At 39.0% G+C, this 20,214-nt stretch overlaps 1 protein-coding gene across 40 annotated transcripts in view; it reads left to right on the top strand.

Annotated features, from left to right (window-relative positions):
* The window catches only part of SORBS2 (sorbin and SH3 domain containing 2), a 211,665-nt gene that overhangs the window by 38,639 nt on the left and 152,812 nt on the right, over window positions 1-20,214 (top strand). For 7 of the 40 annotated variants that reach the window (XM_059882289.1, XM_059882290.1, XM_059882268.1 and 4 more), the window contains exon 3: window positions 17,359-17,488. The exons of the other annotated variants lie outside the window; for them this stretch is intronic. The gene's annotated coding sequence lies outside the window, so the exon portion shown is untranslated. The remainder of the gene's footprint in view (window positions 1-17,358; window positions 17,489-20,214) is intronic. 40 annotated transcript variants of the gene reach the window in all.

Genomic DNA, 20,214 nt, shown 5'->3' with positions numbered 1-20,214 from the left:
ACCTGAAACAAATCCTGGTCCAAGCACAACTTTGAATTGGTTTAATTCTAGTGGAGCCGTTGCTCTTGACACGCATTCAGCTCAGTGGTACTTCTCTTGTTCAATTTTGCAAACCTAAGAAATTTGGTTGGTTTCGAATTTAGCTGCAAGCAGTGTTCGACCTGACCATTTAAATATTTTAAAACCACATAACACTCAACTTTAGAACAAATTCCTAGTGTTAAAAATACCTAAGAATGTTGAAAAAGTTATGTATAGGTACACTGTCTGCAAATTTAATGAGCATACAACCAAATATAGTTAACAAACACAGTTTTGATCTGTAGATCAAAACTATTTTCTATTCCACATTTATATGTTTTACTATGAAAGTATTCACTTAAAAATTTTTTTATTATACTGGGATTAAAGATCATGGTTAAGATCATGGTTAAGGACAGAAAACTGGGAATTCTCTGTCAGTCCAGGGGTTAGGACTCAGCACTTTTACTCCTGAGGGCCTGGGCTCCCCACGGGTTCAACCTCTGAGTAGGGACCTAAGATCCCACAAGCCGCAGGGCATAGCCAAAATATTCTCTTAAAGAGAAAAGAAAAGAGAAGCATAGAAATCTATCCCCAAACAAATATGGCTGAGTAAATGTGCAGTTAGACTAGAAACCACATCCTCGTGGTACCAGCAAAGCCAAGTGTTTGAAGGTATTGTCTGGCATCTGGTTGACCTTCACGTAGACATCTGTGAATAGTCCAGAACAGTGGGTCTGTACTGAAGGATTCAGCAGGGGAGTGTTGGAGATTAAGGAGGAAGTTTTGCACTAATTCAAGAAGGATGCTAAATGTCAAGCTAAGAGATCCACACCTCCTTCTGATGTAAGAAGTGGTCATTATCCCTGACTGTACAGGGCAGTAAAATGATAACTTTGGGAAGAAGTAAACAGCTTACAGAGTATCACTTCTTAGCGGTTGAGATTAAAAAAAAAATAAATTGCTTTGAATAAAAATCTTTGAAATATAAATTTTTTAGTATTTTTATTTAATTAAATACAATTTTAAATAAACTTATTCTGTTTATTTCTAAATGTTTTATAATTTGAAATATAAATTATTTTACTTATAAAATGTAAAAAATATTTTATAAATTATTTGCTACAAAACTCAACAATTTACTATTGATGTGGGCATAAAATTAAATCACTGAAATTTTCTTTTTATATCAAATATGACTTCATTCAAAGCAAAATAAAACCAAAAGTACATATAAACAAGTTCTAAACTTTATATTGGTATCACAAAAGACTGTGGCTTATGATGAGAAACTTTTAAAAACCAAGTAAAAGACTGAAAAACTGAGTGAAATGATAAATTCGGTGACAGACAATTTTTTTGTAGAAAAAATAATGAAAGTTGACTTTGTAAAAAAAGAAAAAAACTTTTTTTAAGATGACTACTAGTTTTCAATATAAAATATATTTCATTTTAGTGTTCAAGCTACTTTACTTTAAAAATGGATGAATTATGTATTCCAAAATTAAAGTTGGTATTTGTACTTTGTCTCACATGGTGAGATCCATCACTTAATAGGCATAGTTTGTGTAAAAACTTGCCTGGAAACAAAGTGATAATATTTATGCTAAGGTAAGAAAATTTGATTGCAGTGAGAGTTTTATCCTCTTTATAGTATTTTACCTATTTTATATATTGAAATTAAACAAAAAGCATTGAGGTTAAAAATCACTTGTGCCTAAATCATGTACATCCTTTTCCTTATCAACATTCTGAATGACTATATAAAAGCATACAAAAATTACATGTAAAAACACTTGGCAGAAGACCAGTTTGCATTTTTCAATGAACATTATAGCTTCTTTCACTTAACACATGACATGCTTTTTAATTAAAGAAGAATGATCTTACATATAAATCAAAAAGGAAGGAAATTGAGAGGTTACTAGTAAATGCAAATGGTGTTTTCAGATCAGATCAGATCAGATCAATCGCTCAGTCGTGTCCAGCTCTTTGCGACCCCATGAATCGCAGCACTCCAGGCCTCCCTGTCCATCACCAACTCCCGGAGTTCACTCAGACTCACGTCCATGGAGTCAGTGATGCCATCCAGCCACCTCATCCTCTGTCGTCCCCTTTTCCTCCTGCCCCCGATCCCTCCCAGCATCAGAGTCTTTTCCAATGAGTCAACTCTTCGCATGAGGTGGCCAAAGTACTGGAGTTTCAGCTTTAGCATCATTCCTTCCAAAGAAATCCCAGGGCTGATCTCCTTCAGAATGGACTGGTTGGATCTCCTTGCAGTCCAAGGGACTCTCAAGAGTCTTCTCCAACACCACAGTTCAAAAGCATCAATTCTTCGGTGCTCAGCCTTCTTCACAGTCCAACTCTCACATCCATACATGACCACAGGAAAAACCATAGCCTTGACTAGACGAACCTTTGTTGGCAAAGTAATGTCTCTGCTTTTGAATATGCTATCTAGGTTGGTCATAACTTTCCTTCCAAGGAGTAAGCGTCTTTTAATTTCATGGCTGCAGTCACCATCTTCAGTGATTTTGGAGCCCAGAAAAATAAAGTCTGACACTGTTTCCACTGTTTCCCCATCTATTTGCCATGAAGTGGTGGGACTGGATGCCATGATCTTCGTTTTCTGAATGTTGAGCTTTAAGCCAACTTTTTCACTCTCCACTTTCACTTTCATCAAGAGGCTTTTGAGTTCCTCTTCACTTTCTGCCATAAGGGTGGTGTCATCTGCATATCTGAGGTTATTGATATTTCTCCCGGCAATCTTGATTCCAGTTTGTGTTTCTTCCAGTCCAGCGTTTCTCATGATGTACTCTGCATATAAGTTAAATAAACAGGGTGACAATATACAGCCTTGACGACTCATTTTCCTATTTGGAACCAGTCTGTTGTTCCATGTCTAGTTCTAACTGTTGCTTCCTGACCTGCATACAAATTTCTCAAGAGGCAGATCAGGTGGTCTGGTATTCCTATCTCTTTCAGAATTTTCCACAGTTTATTGTGATCCACACAGTCAAAGGCTTTGGCATAGTCAATAAAGCAGAAATAGATGTTTTTCTGGAACTCTCTTGCTTTTTCCATGATCCAGTGGATGTTGGCAATTTGATCTTTGGTTCCTCTGCCTTTTCTAAAACCAGCTTGAATATCAGGAAGTTCACGGTTCACATATTGCTGAAGCCTGGCTTGGAGAATTTTGAGCATTACTTTACTAGCTTGTGAGATGAGTGCAATTGTGCGGTAGTTTGAGCATTCTTTGGCATTGCCTTTCTTTGGGATTGGAATGAAAACTGACCTTTTCCAGTCCTATGGCCACTGCTGAGTTTTCCAAATTTGCTGGCATATTGAGTGCAGCACTTTCACAGCATCATCTTTTAGGATTTGAAATAGCTCAACTGGAATTCCATCACCTCCACTAGCTTTGTTCATAGTGATGCTTTCTAAGACCCACTTGACTTAACATTCCAGGATGTCTGGCTCTAGGTCAGTGATCACACCATCGTGATTATCTGGGTTGTGAAGATCTTTTTTGTACAGTTCTTCTGTGTATTCTTGCCATCTGTTCTTACTATCTTCTGCTTCTGTTAGGTCCATACCATTTCTGTCCTTTATTGAGCTCATCTTTGCATGAAATGTTTCTTTGGTATCTCTGATTTTCTTGAAGAGATCCCTAGTCTTTCCCATTCTGTTGTTTTCCTCTATTTCTTTGCATTGATCACTGAAGAAGGCTTTCTTATCTCTTCTTGCTATTCTTTGGAACTCTGCATTCAGATGTTTATATCTTTCCTTTTCTCCTTTGCTTTTCGCTTCTCTTCTTTTCACAGCTATTTGTAAGGCCTCCCCAGACAGCCATTTTGCTTTTTTGCATTTCTTTTCTATGGGACTGGTCTTGATCCCTGTCTCCTGTACAATGTCACGAACCTCATTCCATAGTTCATCAGGCACTCTATAAAGTGACCACAAATAACTACTTTTAATATCTTAGGCATTTTCATATTTATTGAGTGAATATTGTCATAAGGGTCTTTTTATATTGCTTTAGTCATTTGCTTCTTAAAGACTGCCGCCACCATCCTATACGCGAAGCATATGGAGCCTGAGGTTTAAAACTTTACACTCTGACACTCTGACTACTGATCAGTCTCAAGGTAGAAGACATTGAAAAATCCAAAACAACTTTTCAAGTTAAAAATTCACAACCAGACATAGGAAAGAATTATAGAACAGTCTTATGGACTCTATGGGAGAGAGAGAGGATGGCAAGATTTGGGAGAATGGCGTTGAAACATGTAAAATATCATGTATGAAACGAGATGCCAGTCCAGGTTCCATGCACGATACTGGATGCTTGGGGCTAGTGCACTGGGACGACCCAGAGGGATGGTATGGGGAGGGAGGAGGGAGGAGGGTTCAGGATGGGGAACACATGTATACCTGTGGCGGATTCATTTTGAGATTTGGCAAAACTAATACAATTATGTAAAGTTTAAAAATAAAATAAAAAAAAAAAGAAGCATAAATTAAAAACCTGTATTATAAAAGATGCACTTAAAAAATATGACTCTCAGATTCTGGTTACCTTGGGGGACATAGGGAAGATATTTTGATCAGAGGCATGTACCACAGAATTTTATTGAATTCATAGTGGCTTATATTTTAAGACAAATCATGGGTACATGGATATTTTCATATTATTCCTTTATCTTTTGAATGGCTGAGTAAATGCCGGCATCTTCCATGCCTTAAATTTAAAATAAACATTGTAAATACTGAAAAAAATTTAAATATATTTCTCAGCTGCTAATATTGAGAAGACAATATTAATTTTAGTGAAAAGTGATTTTATAACATATAGGCAAGCCTCTCGGTAGCACAGGACCACAGCAGTGGTTTGATATGCGTGAGTTTCCAGTTAATGTTATCCTGTGCAAAGTAAGGACTACCTATGTTTAATATAAAGACTTCACTCTATAACTGAATAACACATTTCTTAAAATTTAATTTATTTAAAAAAAATTTACATACACACAACTGTTCCTTAATTTTCACACTAACACTCTGATATCATGAGGGGTGGGGAATCCAGTGATTTTTCATGATCATTTGGCAGGAACCTGCCATTGAAAAATGACAATTTTCATTCTGATTTTTTTTGTTTGTTTTATCCATAGAGTTATTTCAGAATGCTAAAATGGAAAAGCTGACAGGCAGCACTATCTTTTTAGGAGGTTTGATGATGATGGATTATACTGAATAACTTTTATCCTTTTTTTTTTTTTTTGCATTTTACACTTAGTCTAAAAATTCAGTACAAGCCAAAAGTCCCTTATATTAAATCACAGAATTCAAAGAAAATATGTTTCCTAGGTTTCCAGGCAAAGCCTATCAAAACATTTAAACTGTAAATAATAAACTCATCAAAGAAATTGTGATGTTCTGATAACACAGAGAATAACTTTGAATTTCTTCATGCCATTGTTACTAAAGCTGTGAAACCAATTATTAAATAATTAACAAAAGAGTAACATCTATAAACAAATGTGAGGAAGAGGCTTTTAGATTTCTGGCATTAGACACTGTCAGTTCCCTGACCATTAAAGTCTCTTCTCCTTTGCCTCCTGTGACACTGCAATATTTTCCTGCAGTCTTTGATCACTCCTGAATTCCACTGAAGGTGAATCTTTCTTTGCCTGATCTTAAAGGTGTTCCCTTGGGTTCTGTTCCTTATATCAAATCTCCCCTCAGTTCATCTTTATCCTCCTTTGTGAAAATCTTAAAATCTATGCATCTATCCCTCATCTCTTTCATGAGTTCTAGCCTCACATTTGTAAGGAAATGGTAAACACCCCATATGAATATCTTTAGCGTGTTTCAAACTCAGCACTTCTAAAACTCATCATCTTCCAATTCCCAACCTGCTCTTCTTCCCCAGGGCTCTGTTTTAATAATTGTGTCACCAACTTATTCAGAATTAGAATCTTAAACAAGTATTCAAATGTTCCTTCATACAAACTTAGTCACTGTTGAGTCTACCTACACACACAATTTCAATATCCCCCCCTTGTATCTGCTTAAAAGCCACTGCAACATTCTTGACTAGAATTTCTCTATCCTGATCACTCTTGACATCCATATTTTCTGCCTTGCAGTCTAATCCCTTGAAGCCAGAGTTGCTTTGTTGAAATAAACAAGCTTGGTATGTAGGCTCCCCATACACCACACTCCCCTATCATATAGCAAGTACATTCACTTTGCTCTCTCCTCAGGCTTGAGGGACCAGGAAAGATGATCATGTCAACCAATGGAAGTAAACTCTGTATATGGTGTTCAGACATAAATAGCCCTGTGTTTTCCCAGACAAAAGGCAGAGTTGGCAACCTTTCCAGAGTCATTAGTAAGAAAAGGTGTGGCTCGCTGTGCCAGCCATGGAACAGAGATCCAAAGTCAGTCTAGTTATTTCTCTCAAAAAATCCTTTTCCTCCGATTCTCCTTCTAACAGTAGTTCACAAACCACCTGTTTCATTGGTGCTTAGTATGTACAATGTGATGGTTGTAGGCAAAGGCTAAGTGATAAACATTTTGTTAAAAAAAAAAAAAAAAACAGACCATAGGAAGAACACAAAGTTTTAAGCCAGAAACCCCATGTGATTCATAAGAGACAGTGGAAGAAGTCTTTGAGAAATAAATGACTTTAATTTTTTGAAGAGCCTCCATATTGTTTTCCATAGAGGCTGCACCAATTTACATTTCCACCAGCAGTGCACAAGGGTTTCCTTTCTCCACATCTTCAATAAGACTTGTTATTTCTTATCTTTTTGATGATAGCCATTCAACTCTAAAATATGTGAACATCTTCAGAACTAACTAGAAAACAAAGAAATGACTGCAATAATATAAAAATATCCTTATGACAATATTTCACTCAATAAATATGAAATCACTCAAGGTATTAAAATCATCCATGGTCACTTAAAATGCCAATAGGTTTTACTAGTAAATTCCTAATTTCCTTCCTCTCTGATTTATATGTAAGAACACTCTTCTTAAACATAAGCACAGTCAAGTGTTAAACGTACCAAGCTCTAATAGTCCATTAAAAAATACAAAAACAAGGAATGGAGTTGTTTTGGGGGACAGCATAAAGGTCCCACTCATTGAATGATTGTCATAATTATAGTAAATATAACTTTATCTGAATAGTAGGATATAAAGAGTGAAGTTCTAAATACCAATCTTCTGGATCTTTTAACGTTTCTGGCACCATTGATCTTTAGTCATCTGATCAGGAATCGTTTAAGAGGCTACTCGGTAGTCTGTTCTGGTTTCTGTGACAGACCCTGAGAACTAGCCATCCCCCGACCCTGTGCAGTAGGAGATAGTTATTGAAAGGTAATTGGCCAAATAGTCATATAATTAAAACTATAATAAGAGCCATGGAAGAAAGATAAAGGATGCTAGAAGAGCAGAATTCACAACTTTGAGGACCAAGGGTCAAGGACAAAAAGATAGCTAGATTTGGAATTTAGTGAAATTATTAGGAAGGTGAGTCACTTGGGGTAGCAACCAGAAGAAGCATTTCCTGTGCGGAGAATGATGGTCCCTTTTACTGATTACTGAGGGTAAAGAATGAAGAGAGATGGACACAATTCCTCCAAAAATAGATACATCAGGCATCACTGTGAATGTCCACCCTCTAGATACAAGTGAGTGCATGTGATGGACTTTTTCTCCTGTGGAAAATATCTTTAGAATGATAGCTAGCTGTGCTAGTATATATATAGTGGTGTTGGAGAAGACTCTTGAGAGTCCCCTGGACTCCAAGGAGATCCAACCAGTCCATCCTAAAGGAGATCAGTCCTGGGTATTCATTGAAAGGACTGATGTTGAAGCTGAAACTCCAGTACTCTGGCCACCTGATGCAAAGAGCTGACTCATTTGAAAAGACCCTGATGCTGGGAAAGATTGAGTGCAGGAGAAGAAGGGGACGACAGAGGATGAGATGTTTGGATGGCATCACTGACTCAATGGACATGGGTCTGGGTGGACTCCTGGAGTTGGTGATGGACAGGGAGGCCCGGCGTGCTGCGGTTTATGGGGTCGCAAAGAGTCAGACATGACTGAGCGACTGAACTGAACTGAACTGATATATATATACACAAACATACACACACGCTAATTTATATGTATGTGTGTATATATACACACAAACTAATCTATCTATCTATCTATCTTTATATATATATCCTAGCTTATATATATATATAAATTCTCCATGAATTATGTAGTGTTGTGTTTGCTCTGACTTAAATATTGAAGGAGTATGATTTCTGAAGTGATTTATGAAAGATGAATGTGACTTTGAGTAAAACTTATTTGAGCTTTGAGTAGGATTTTCAAGATAAACATCCAAGGAAATGTCTAACAAGAGGGATATTGAAACACAATTTCTCAATGAATAAAGACCTTACTGATTGCAGCTATGAATTCAAGTATTTTGACATATGTTCAGGTGTTTGTTTTGAGACATGTAAGGAGTTAAAAGTGAAAGAAAATGTTTAAAGTTCCCTTCCTCACTTTGAACTACATTTCAAAGAAATACATAATTTCAACGTAAAATATATTTCCTCCATAGACCAACCCAAGTATGTGTATGAACGTGAATTAAATCTCATGGTTGGGGTTATATCTGTTAATTTTTATTATGTATCTGAAATGGCAACTATTTAAATTATTTTCTGCTTTAATAATATTATTCAGAGTAGTACTGATAACAATATTTCTTCTGCTTCTTATACCCTTATTCACATTTTTCAAAATCAGCAACGAGACTAATTTATTTTAAGAATTCCAAGGTTTTCAAACAAAAATACCTGCATGCAACTAAAAAAAAAGAGAGAGAGAGAGAAACGTGGTTTTTAATGCATTATTTATTTTAGGTATTTACTGTGGTCGGTTGTGTCCAACTCTTTGCCACCCCATGGACTGTAACCCTCCAGGCTCCTCTGTCCATGGCATTTTCCAGGCAAGAAGACTGGAGTGGGTTGCCTTTTCCTCCTCCAGGGGATCTTCCCGACCCAGAGATCAAACCCACATCTCCTGTATTGCAGGCAGATTTTTACCACTGAGCCACCAGGGAATTTTTCCAGAAATAATCATAAACTTTATATTTGTAAAAGGTAGCTGAGCACATTTGTAACATTTCTTTTCCAGGGATCAGTATTGCTCTAGAAACTGCTGTTTGAAATCACAAAGTGGGTATCTGTGTAGATATGTTTTGTTAATTTTTCAGATTATTCCTTCCTCATGCTATCATGAACAGTAGCAAAAAGGAATCAGAGAGAGCAATAAACAATGAACTTCCAGTTTAAAAAGTATTAAACAAAGCACTTCCAATTCAATGAATATTGTATTCCTAATACTGTGAAGAAAGCTGAGCGCCAAAGAATTGATGCTTTTGAACTGTGGCATTGGAGAAGACTCTTGAGAGTCCCTTGGACTGCAAGGAGATCCAACCAGTCCATTCTAAATCCTGGGTGTTCCTTGGAAGGACTGATGCTAAAGCTGAAACTCCAATACTTTGGCCACCTCATGCGAAGAGTTGACTCATTGGAAAAGACTCTGATGCTGGGAGGGATTAGGGGCAGGAGGAGAAGGGGATGACAGAGGATGAGATGGCTGGATGGCATCACCAACTCAATGGACATGAGTTTGGGTGAACTCCAGGAGTTGGTGATGGACAGGAAGGCCTGGCATGCTGCAATTCATGGAGTCGCAAAGAGTCGGACACGACTGAGCGACTGAACTGAACTGAACTGAATGTAAGTCTTGAAGCCAAGAACTGGGAAACCTGGGCATTCATAGGTAATAGAAATATGTCGAAAAAAGAAGAATCAGAATATTTCCTGGAGTCCCTAAACTGTGCAATTCTTGAATGAGCCAACTTTGAGTGGAAAACAGAAATCTGCCTCATAGGAATATGAAAGTGCTGTGGCATAGAGTATTTTATAGAAGTTGAAGATTTGACCTTGCATGATTACTGAAGCTGACTTAGTATACTGTCCATGGGGTTTCCCAGGCAAGAACACTGGGCTGGGCTGCCGTTGCCTTCTCCGTGTTCTCTTTACCCACGGTCAGTAAATCTGTCCTATGCTATAGTCACGTAGCTCAGCCCTTAGGAAAAGACATCCCTCTTCCTTTCCAACACACACACACACACAAATCTTATTTGACTTCTAAATATATCAAATGGAAAACCTTACCCTCATCTATGAGCCTGACAGTGCTTGGTATTAGGAGAATTATTGAGAAAAAAGCAATCAACTCTTTGTCGCTGTTACTTAAAAGGTGCTTTCCTTACATTAGGCATAAATAGTTTTAACTCCTACTTCATCTCTTAAGCAAGAAACTGTTCTTTCCTCTGGCATTTGGTGCACCACAGGACATGTTTCAATTCTTGACTTAGAAAGACTGAGTTCCTTGTCTCTCTAGAGATATTAATAGCACCACCATTCACTCAGACAGATGCAATCAGAGCACCTTCTAAGAGCAAAGCGCTGCTCTGAGTTCTTGGGATACATCAGTGAACAACACTGATCAAAATTTCTGCCCCCAAAGAGCTTACATTCCCATGAAAAGAAACAAACAATAGAAGATAAACATAATAAGTAATTACGTAGTAGGTGAGAAAGTAACAGAGTGCTTTTAAAATACAACAGAGTAAGGAAGATGTGGAGAATGTGTTGAGGACACTGCGGCTCAGAATTTTAAATGTGGAGCAAAGAACATGAAGGAGTGAGGAACTGTCCATATGGATCTCTGGGGGAACTGTCGTCTAGGCAGAAGGAAGTGCCCCCCGCCAATGCCCCCAAGGAGCCAAGGCTTCCCTGTTCGAGGTACACCAAGGAGCCTGACCCAGTTGCAGCCAAGAGAGAGGAGAGAGCAACTGGAAGATGAGATCAGAGAGTCACTTACACTATAAAAGGCACTTATACTCTGGCTGCTCTATTGAGAGAAATCTGCAAGGGAAGGGTGGAAGCTAGGGAACTAAGTAGGAAGCTAGTGCAATAACCAAGTGCGAGAAGATGATGGCTTTGGCCAGGGTGGGAATGGAAGAGGTGACAAGAAGTGGCTGGTTCTCCATGGGTATCTAGATCCCTGGGACATTCCAAAATTGAGAGGTCAGGACACAGAGGAGAAACCAATCAATGAACCTGAGAAGATGTATCTAGAGAGACAGGAGGAAAAGCAAGAGGGCGCCATGTGCTGGAAGCTTAAGAGGGGAAATTGTATCAGAGGAGGAGGCATGATCAAGTAAGATGACAACTGAGACTTGGCTAGTGAATTTCACAAATTGGAGATGATTAGTGACCCTGACAAGAGCAATTTGGTGGAGTGGTATAATTCTGGAAGGTTTTTGGCATGATATTTAACTTAAAAAAAAACAAGTGTTTTTATTGGTGGGTAATAGCTTTTTTGATCGATTTAAACTTCCACATTATTTTTACTCCACATGCCCAGCAGTCACAGATTCCACAGTCTCTGGACCACTTGAGCACACGCTGCCAGTGTTTAATGAAATACTTGTCTTCAGGCCGGTAAACCTCACCACGTGACTTGGAGTGCTTCCTGCAGATGCACTTTCTGACTGCTGAGTATTTACATGGACCATGGTGATAACCAAAATAAAAATGCTTTTATACTTATAGATTACTTCACTGAATTATATAAAACTGGTATCGATAAACATACTTACTCCAAAAAAATGAGGTATAACACAAAAAAACTCATGCAGATTTACTGGAAATCTGTGAATTGTTGTTTAGAACCTGAGAGTTTCTGCACTACCAGTCTTACTAATTGTGTGAAGAATTACAAGATATTCTGGTTATCAACCTTCATGTTAACAATCTATAGTAGTTTCTACTTATTACACTCAATCACATGAGTGAATCAGCCAATTTGTACAAGCTGTCTTGCAAATAACTCCTATAGTAAGAGTAAAATAAGAAAACCACCATTATGGAAATCATTGCTAAACACCTAAGCCTGAATTTTACCATCTCATTGTGTAGATCTAACTGGAGAGAAAGCAGATGCTTTAAGGACTTGAAATAGCTGAACTAATTTATTCTCTCGTCTGTGTGATGTGTTATACAATACAGTCCTATACCAAACAGGTTTCTCTCTGCTAGACTTTTATTGTGCTTCTGTGTTTGATTATGTTAAGTTGAAAAGGTAAACACAGTGTTTTAATTTCTAAGGACTCAGAATAACCATTAAAATAGAATTTTGATGTTGCATTGTAGCAAATGACATTGAAGATAAATGCTATTTTCCTATCTTGAAATTATTTTATAACAGCATTAGTTTCTGAAGTCTTTAAAATATCAGGTTAACAATGAAAAGGAAATTAACAAATAAATCTCTAAAAGCTCAAATGTACAGTTAAAGACTAAAATTTATATAAAGTTTAGTTGTGTGTTTTCCTACCCAGAAATCAAAATTTGAAGAGCAGCTAGGGTATTTTGCTTTTCAAATTTCAAGATAGGGCTTCCCCAGTAACTTGGATGATGAAGACTCTGCTTGCAATGGAGGAGACCCCGGTTCGATTCCTGGGTTGGGAAGATCCGCTGGAGAAGGGATAGGCTACCCACTTCAGTGTTCTTGGGCTTCCCTGGTGGCTCAGCTGGTAAATAATCCACCTTCAGTGTGGGAGACCTGGGTTCGATCCCTGGTTAGGAAGATCCCCTGGAGAAGGGAACAGTCACCCACTCCAGTACTCTGGCCTGGAGAATTTCATGGACTGTATAGACTGTATAGTCCATGAGGTCTCAAAGAGTTGGACACGACTGAGCAACTTTCACTTTCAAGGGTATTTTGTCCTGCTTTTCGTCCTTCACTTAGATGAATTTCCTGTCTTATTGCTGAAACTACTTATGAAATGATAACATAATCAATAGGATGTTTCATGTTTCCTGAAGGGGTTTTGCAAACTCTAAATATCTTAGAAGCCACTGAAGTCTAGAGGAATGAACCAAACCTGACAGTATCTTAAAGTCTTCTAGTAGAAGATCAGGCGCTCTGAGCAGTGCACCTTCTGTTTTCACCTCATGCAGTTCAATAAGGAAACCATCCCCAAAGTGGAGAAAGGGAAAGCCTTTTCAGGACCCAGACCTAGATACTACTGTATTACCTAACAGCACATGTAGTAGATACATTTTTGTAGGTTGACCACATGTAATTAGAGTTACATAGAGTTCAGGCCACATTCAATGATGAGTAGAACTTGAGTTTTTGTATGGCTTAAATATATATATACACACACACACACACACACACACACACTGATATATTTTTTTAATTTATTTATTTTAATTGGAGGCTAATTACTTTACAATATTGTGGTGGTTTTTGCCATACACTGACATGAATCAGCCATGGGTGTACATGTGTCCCCCATCCTGAGTCCCCCTCCCACCTCCCTCCCCATCCCGTCCCTCTGGGTCATCCCAGTGCACCAGCCCTGAGCGCCCTGTCTCATGCATCGAACCTGGACTGGTGATCTGTTTCACGTATGATAGTATACACACTGATATTTACAGCAGATCTATTTTCTAACATTTGAAGTGAAACTTGATCTTTTAATATATGTAACTGGGTATGAAATCAGGATCAGTGAGATAAACAAATCAAAGATTTTGGCCTCAATGGCCTCAGTGAGCCCCTGAGGGTATGTTCTATGCAGTGATGTTTGATGGGTGACAAGAAGGTCCACATGAGACCTTTAGCCATTGTGATCCAAGCTAATGAATGCTTTAGCCCCTCTTGGTAGTCAAATCCAGTTTTTAAGACTTGGTGCTACTTCCAAGTTCTATGACAATTTTCGTCGTTTTATCTCCTCTGCTAATGTCTGCCAGTTAAAATCTTGCCTGGAAAACTCCGTGGACAGAGGAGCCTAGCAAGCTGAAGTCCATGGGGTCACAAAAGAGTTGCGCGTGACTTAGCAACTGAAAAACGACAACAATGACAAATGAACGGCAGAATCGAGAGTCACATTCCAGCGACAGTGACTCTTCCCCCTCTTAGGACAAAGGTGCAGGGGACACTAATCAGATCTTTCCCTGAACTGGACAGGACTGCTCTTTCCAGAAAGAAAGGAGCATGATTGCTCACATGGTCAAGAGTGTAGTCTGGGCATGATAACTGACCAGGCCTGTTCCTAAATGACTGGGTGGAACAGACACCTGCCCTTCCCACTCCCTCTCCCACCCTCCACTGACCTGCACTGGATATTTAATCTCCTGTGTTAAGCCACTAAAACGTAGGGCTTGTCAATTACAGACACTGGCCAACCTTACACAGTTGGTGACACTATATAGCTACATGAATCCATAGTGAAATATGTCAACATAGCCTAAAAGACTTTCTGATTACATATGAAGATATATTTCTGAATTGTTGTATTATTAAAAGATACATGAATAATTTCAGAAACTCAAATCCAATGGTACTATGATTTTAAAAGAATTTTAAAAAAATCATTGAATTTAACTTTTTTATTTCATTTGAAAGTATGTAAGTTACATATATGTCTTTTAGACATGCTCATTAAATATTTCTGCTTTCTAGGAGGATAAGAGTTATTCTAACACAAGGAAAAATCCACAAGATATAAATTTTTTAATTCCCCCAAATGAAACTGTTATCCTTTCTACTTTATCTGAAAAGAGTATTTTTATGAATAATCTTTAAAAACAGATTTGAACCTGTCAATCCAAATTAGTACCCAAATTGACATTTTCCAGATTAGATTTTTAGGAGGCATATTTTACCTTGAACTCCTCAATGTATTAAAATAAGTTAAACAAAGGGAATTTAAGATTTTCCTATTATAAAGTAGTAGATCTTATTGAATCTTTATACAAATTATAGTTCCCTGATGTGTTTTTTACCAAAACTTATTTTTTTTTAAAAAGACTTCCAGACAGTTTTTCATCATCATTAAATGACTTAGTGAAGTGAAGGATAGTGCTAGTGTTTAAACGGCCATGGTTCTATATCCACTCCCCTAAAACCTTACATTGGTATTCGTGGGTCAGTGTCCTACAAAGCATAGTGGATACAGAGTTAAAATTCACTCATTAGGTCTCATTAGGATCAAATATTTATTATGCACCAGTAGCTACACTGAGTGTATTTCCTAGGATGGAAATTGTTTGTGGCTAATGTGCTGTAGAACCCGTAAAGTATTCATGACTGTGTTAACTGGTTCTGAGACTGGGTCCCCCTTTATGGAATGTGTTTCATCTCAGCAGCTGCTTTATATAATTTGGCTGGGGTTTCCCCCACTAGTCTAAATGTAGCATATTAATGCCAATTTAAAGATCAAATATTATGAATAACAGACATGCATTTTGTCTAATAGATATACATTAATTACCTCAAAAGGGTTACAGATTCTTCAGGATATACATTTTTTCATAACTAAATGGGTCAGAATTCATTAGCAGTTTGGAAAGACAAATATAAAGTGGGACCAGTAGCTGAGTTTAATTAAGTTGTCACTTCTTTCAATTTTTTTCTTTAAGGCAATTTTCTACTCTTTACATCTGAATTCTTTCTGTAAAGGACTAAGCTCAGAATATCGTTGCTTTCCATTGGCATGATTTTGATGGAAATATTTTCAGTTTATTCTTTTAAAATGGTGATGAAACTGAATATATTCTTTTAAAAGTCTCTCAGTCAATGTATAAAAGTCTAACCACAATGATTAATTCTTTTCAAATATGTGATTTCAGGTGTGTGGGTTCTGAATACAGATGCTGTCTATATTCTTGATATTTTCCAGTGGGAAAGAGACAGTATTGCTGGGATGATGAAGAAATTTAGACCCCTGGTTTGATGATAATGAAATGAAGCTGGATTTTATAACTTGTACATATCGTTGACCCTTAAAATGATGCTTTGTATGATCATTTTCATTTACACATTGGGAACAGCTTCAGAAGTGTTAACTTTTTCAAAGTCCCTGGGCTAGTGAGTTACAGAGCCGGGATTCAAACCTGCTTTGTGTCACATTCCAGCACCCGGATCAGCCCACGACAGCAGGGAATCTCTCCATATTAGTAGAGAGGTAAAAAGGTATTTGCAAGTAGCCATATAAATGGTTACATTTGAACAGTTTACTATTTCCCCAGTGAATACACTTAGCAACCAGCCCCACCAGATAGAAAATTAAGCCACAGCACCCAGTTAGGGCTGCAGGTGAGCAACAGTTCCCCAAAGAACAGCTTCTAATTTTTGGTTTATAAGGAGTTTAATGGGCATACACTCGGTAGGCATGCAGTTTCTTTTTGGGGTTGCATTAAAGGCTCTTATCTCTATTTTGTATTTGTTTTGTCTACACGGGCAACACAAAGTCCTTCATTAGATCTGTAAACTCCTGGCAAACGAGTCCACTCTGGCCCATTCTGCTTTGGCCTTTGCAACATCTCCAAAATTATTTCCTCATCCATCAACACATACATTAACTAACTCATCTGTATAGTTTCTTCCCTACCTAAAATTTCGCTGGCCTGAAAGTCCGTTTACTCTGAGGTTATACAGCTTCACACAGTTGTCTCTGTAATTCTGACCCCACATGGCCAGGAATCAGAGGTCCACGTGTTAATTAGTTGGTATCTAATTAGTTCTGATATCCAATCCCACTAAGATTTCAGGTGGAAAAAAAATGTGTTTTTTTTTCTTTCTTTCTTGTTGTTACTTAAGACAACATGAGGGCTCTGTCTCTATCTCCCTCAAGGCTTGACTCTCGGTGGGGTATCAACAAGGCAGGAATCTCAAAGTAATTAAATCTCCTCTGACAGTCTGGCCGTCCTGGGGGGTGGCTCAGAGCAGGGCCAATTCCCGGTGCTGTTTGCTCTTGGCAACACCATGCCATCTTGCCTCCTGACTGTGCCGCTAGGGTCACTCCCATACAGCACGGGTTTTTGCAACAGTGACTTACATTGTTTCAGTGTTCCTCTCCTTCCCAGATGGTCAGAAGCAACTTCTGCTTCCAGGGAGGCTGGGCACTTCAGTCTCCTCAGCACCACCAGGAGGCTGACTAATGCAATGGTGGCTGATCCCTACTGGTAGCTGTGGAATTCCATGGCTTTAATCAAGGACCAGTTTTTATTAAAAGAGCCTTACTCAAAGTTTCCTAAATATGCATTAAAAAAAAAAAACATAACCATAGCAAGCAGAGCTGTATTTCCAAACATCTTTTTGGTCTTTATCTGCTCCCCTCTGAGAAAATAACACCATCCTAGCTTGGAATTCTCTCTCATTCTTCCTCAGGTTCTGTTCCAAAGGGTGGAGCCCCTCATTTTTGCCGGTGGAAAGTTGCTGCTTCTTGCAGTGGAGCACTGGAGCTCATCAATAAATTAGGCTCCAGAAACAGCCCAAGGAAATCCTATAGTTACCAAAGGTAAAAGGTGAACCGGCTCTAATAATAAGCCAGGTTTGGCTATCATTTTTCAATATGTTACTTGGATTACCAAAAAAAAAAAAAACTGATAAACTCAGTAACAAAATCTAATAGCATCAGAGATTACTTTGAGGTGGTGAACAAATCAACTTTATGCTTCAAATGTCACTAATATCAAAACTACAGACACAAAGCCCATGATTAATCTCTCCTATCCATTATTAGCTCCTTAAAATGGCCCTGGGCCCTCCCTTGATACCCTGGACTGGCTGTGGAGGGTGAAAGAAAGTGAAGAAAGTGCTAGTTGCTCAGTTTTGTCCGACTCTATGCGACCCCATGGACTGTAGCCCACCAGGTTCCTCTGTCCATGGGATTCTGGATTCTGGATTCCACGGGATTCTGGATTCCATGGGAATCAGGCAGGAATACTGGAGTGGGTTGCCATTTCCTACTCCAGGGGATCTTCCTGACCCAGGAATCTTCCTAACCCATGTCTCCTGCGTCTCCTGCATCTCTTTACTCACTGAGCCATTGGGGAAGCCCATCAGATGTTTGTAGGGTTAACGCTAATTTCCCAGTTACACAGTATCACCAAGAACAGCCCTCTCTACCTCAGAGCAGACCACCCCAAAATTCACAAAATGTGCCTTGAATGGAAGACAGCTTTGTAACCAGCTCTTACAGCATCTTAGACCAAACCTGGGGAGACGTGTAAGAATCCCAGGTCCAGGAGGTGGCAGAGACCACATCTTCCTCCTCCAGACGGGGAGCAGTGCATGCTGGGAGAGGACAAGGGGACACCATTGCCCTGATCGCCTCTGAGTCTAACTCACTGTCTGGGGCCCAGGAAGGGGCCCAGTGATGGCACAACCTGCTACCTCTGGCTGTCCCTAAGAGAGGACAGAATGGTTTCGATGCTGTGGGGCTCTTATCGGGAGAGGTCAGGCCATCCTGAACACAGAGCCCATTAACTACCAGCCTCCAGGCCTCTCCTATCACACAGATCATCAAAAGCCTGTTTGCACTCACAACCAGACATATGCAGTAAGTTCAAATTACTGCATCAAGGAAAATGTGCATCCCTTACTTACCGCTTAAAGCCTACAGGCTGCAACTAGTTTAGGAGACAGTCTGGTTGATGAGGAAAGAAAATCTCCCCACACAGGGACATTTACCAGGCATTCCTAACTGTGCATCAGTCTAGGATGAACTCAGCTTGTCACAGCTTGTCATGGTTGATCCCGCCGTTCAAACACAGCCTCCATTCTCACTTAAGTAACTTGGATGAGGTAAAAGAGACCATGTGGATCCAGAGAAATCCATCCCATTTCTCAAAAATAAACCCCCAAAACCTGACTTTACGGTGATGTCAGTGGCAGACTTTGCAGAAACAACAAAATGTATTTGAATTATGTCACCAGGGGAATCATCTTTCTATAACCTTTCAAGTCACTTAAGCGTAGAGAAAACATTCTCACCTATAAATCTTACCTAAAGGCAACCCTGATGAAAAGTCACTTGCTGTTTCTCCCCCAAGTGTCTGTCATTTTGTTCTTCCTTCTGTGATTTCTCCCTCTGCTATCTTTTCCATAGCTTTTAATGTAGAAAGACAGGGTTGAAGTCTTGCTGATGAGTGGAGACAACTAAAAATATGACCAGGAAGACTTATTTGGGACAGCTGGGGCCGCCCCACTTTTCAGGAAGGCCAAAATGGCAGAGTTGTGGCCAGGGGACAGAAACCCAAGAGATCAATGAAACAGTCTTTCATCATAGGCGCCTAAGTTGGTATCTTCAAAATGTGTGTGGCTGGTAGGTGGTGGGGGCAGTATATGTTTAAAAATAAAAATGTACCATCTAAAGAGAACCAGGAAGAGAAATGCTATTTGTCTGTTGCTACTTTGTTCTTTATCTATGAAAATAATATTTAAATTTAAATTCTCACCAACTATTAAGCACGTATTCTACTAAATATCACAGCGAATACTCTAGGTAGGTTAATACATTGATTGGTACAAGAAAGTGGATTCCATATTCACCAAGTATTCTGGGGAGCCTTGGAAAGGCTTTATGGAACTACTGTGTTCCCAAATCCCACAGGAATGAAGGAACGTATAGGAGAGGCTATTTGTTTTGAAATCACCTGCACTGATCATAGTGTAACTATATAGTTACAATAGCATCCAGCCATGTGAACTTATAGGAAGAGAAAGTGGGAGACAGAAAAATAAAACAAAAAGGAGAAGGCGAGGAGGAACAGGAGGAAGAGAGGAAGAGGAAGAAGAATTAGGAGAGGGAAGAGAAATGACACCAAGAATCTTAAGTTTGCCTTTCCCACCACCCATTTGATATCTGAAGCCTCTCTGAACTTGCAGGAGTGGGAGAAGGGAAGGAAGGGTAATTGAGTAGCTAATGAAGCGAAGAAACAAGAGCTCTCAGCTACTGGGGGTACATCCTGCAAGGAGGCAATAAATCATTGCACCTCACACTTTTTAGCTCCATGTCCTCACTTCATCCTGAGGACCAAAGGATGATGGGGAAGAAATAATTACAAGCCTCACAGTCTGGTTTTACCAGTCCTGGTGTTCAGCCTCCTAGGTACCAGGCAAGGAGCAAGGTGAGCCGCTGGTGCAAAGTCTGCATCAATATCTGGGATCCAGTGGGTTCACAAGACACAGCGAGTTCACCGCTCTAGGCTTTCCCACTGTGCTGAAATTTAGAGAGGTCAA

Source organism: Bos taurus, chromosome 27, assembly GCF_002263795.3.
Source record: "Bos taurus isolate L1 Dominette 01449 registration number 42190680 breed Hereford chromosome 27, ARS-UCD2.0, whole genome shotgun sequence".
Lineage (NCBI taxonomy): Eukaryota > Metazoa > Chordata > Mammalia > Artiodactyla > Bovidae > Bos > Bos taurus.
The sequence above is the reverse complement of the archived record's forward strand: the minus strand, read 5'-3'. Positions and strand labels throughout refer to the sequence as shown.